Here is a 1,779-nt window from a genome sequence, read left to right as displayed (position 1 = left end):
ACTTACTAAAATACCTTTAAGTAAATAGTAAAAACTACAACAAATTCGATTTTTGAAAAAGTAATTTTTTTTTCTTAGAATTTCTTAAACCAAAAATTTCAGGAACGAAATTTCTGGTAGTTGTATTTCAATACCGAAAATTTCATTTTTGAAATTTTCGGGAGTTAATATTAATCGAAATTTATAAAATAAAATAAAATTTTCGGTATTGAAATATAACTAGCAGAAATTTCGTTCCTGAATTTTTTTTTTCAATTTTTTTGTTTTCATTTTTTGCATTCAATTTTTTCAAAGAGAAGCAAAAAATACTATAGAACATTCTCAAGTTCAACCTCCTACACAATCTAATAAGAAAATTGTCGTTGAAAAAAGGAGAAAGAAGAACAATGAGATGCAACAATAGGAGGATTATTTTATTCAACCTGAGTTTGAGCAAGAGGAGCAACGAGATCCTGTGTTTAAGAATCATATACAACATGGTCAGGAGGAGCATGAGCAACACAAGGATAACATGTAACATGCATCAGCATCAGCAGCCTGAACAACCTCTATTTTCTGGAGGTACTTTCGATCTTTCTGTCCTTAAGGACTGTGAACACCATATTGCAGTTAGAGTGTGGAACGAACGAGTTAATAAATAATTTATTTTATTACATAATATAGCACAATAAATATAGTTTAATATATTTATAGTATAATTTATTACAAGGCCGATTTCAGGAACTCACTTTATTTGAAATAGTTGATGTGTTGATTCACTACGGTTAGAAACTCATTAAAGTTTAATTTGATTTACTGAAAATGGTCAAATGATAAAATGTACTAATTGAGAAAGAGAAGAAAAACTGAAGGAAAAAAAATAGTTTTTAAAAGAATTATTTCAATAGTGAAATTGTTTAGTGTGTATATATATATATATATATATATATATATAATAAACTAACTAATTGTATAATTTATTGTGTGTTATTTTAATTAAACGGGATAGATGTGTCTTGAAAGTTGTTTAAAATGGCAAAATACAAGATAAATTCATTGATATCATATAAGTATTTCCCACTCAGACATGTAAGACCCGCATTTTTCTCCGTTAGGGTCAAGTTTCAAGGACGAAACTATTTAAGGCAAGTAGAATGTAACATCCAGACATTTTATTTTATTTTTATATTATACCCTATTAGGAGTTGAAATAATTATTCTAAAAACTGTCGGTGATAGTTACTATTGTAATGTGTTATTTTAATTTTTGATAATAATAATAATAATAATAATAATAATAATAATAATAATAATAATAACAATAATAATAATAATAATAATAATAATAATAATAAAACAAATTTTATGGCTTAGGTTTAAATATCACTTTCTCCCTCTAATACGACGTTCCCCGCTTCTTGCCTTCTCCATTTGTGTTCCCCTGCCTTAATGTTACCCAATGCATTAACGTTACCCACTTATGCGTTCCCCACTTCTACTTTAACGTTTTCCACTTCTGGTTTAACGTTTCCCACTTCTGGCTTAATGTTCCTCACTGTTGATAAAAAAGGAAAAAACAAAACGGACATCTTTCATTCAAAAAAGTTCTGCCATATAAAAAAAGGGTTTAGGAGAGAAAAAGAGAGAGACTATTTTGATAGAAAAGGCAACCACCAAAAGAGAAAAGAGAGGAGTAACCCTATTCCCGATTTTGTTAAATCAGTCTCAGAAAAACATCGATTGTGCATTCGTTAACCGTTGAATCGGACTGATTTTTAGAAAATAGGTTTGCAACATTCA

This window comes from Cicer arietinum, chromosome 5 (assembly GCF_000331145.2).
Source record: "Cicer arietinum cultivar CDC Frontier isolate Library 1 chromosome 5, Cicar.CDCFrontier_v2.0, whole genome shotgun sequence".
NCBI lineage: Eukaryota > Viridiplantae > Streptophyta > Magnoliopsida > Fabales > Fabaceae > Cicer > Cicer arietinum.
This window is presented reverse-complemented; position numbering follows the sequence as displayed.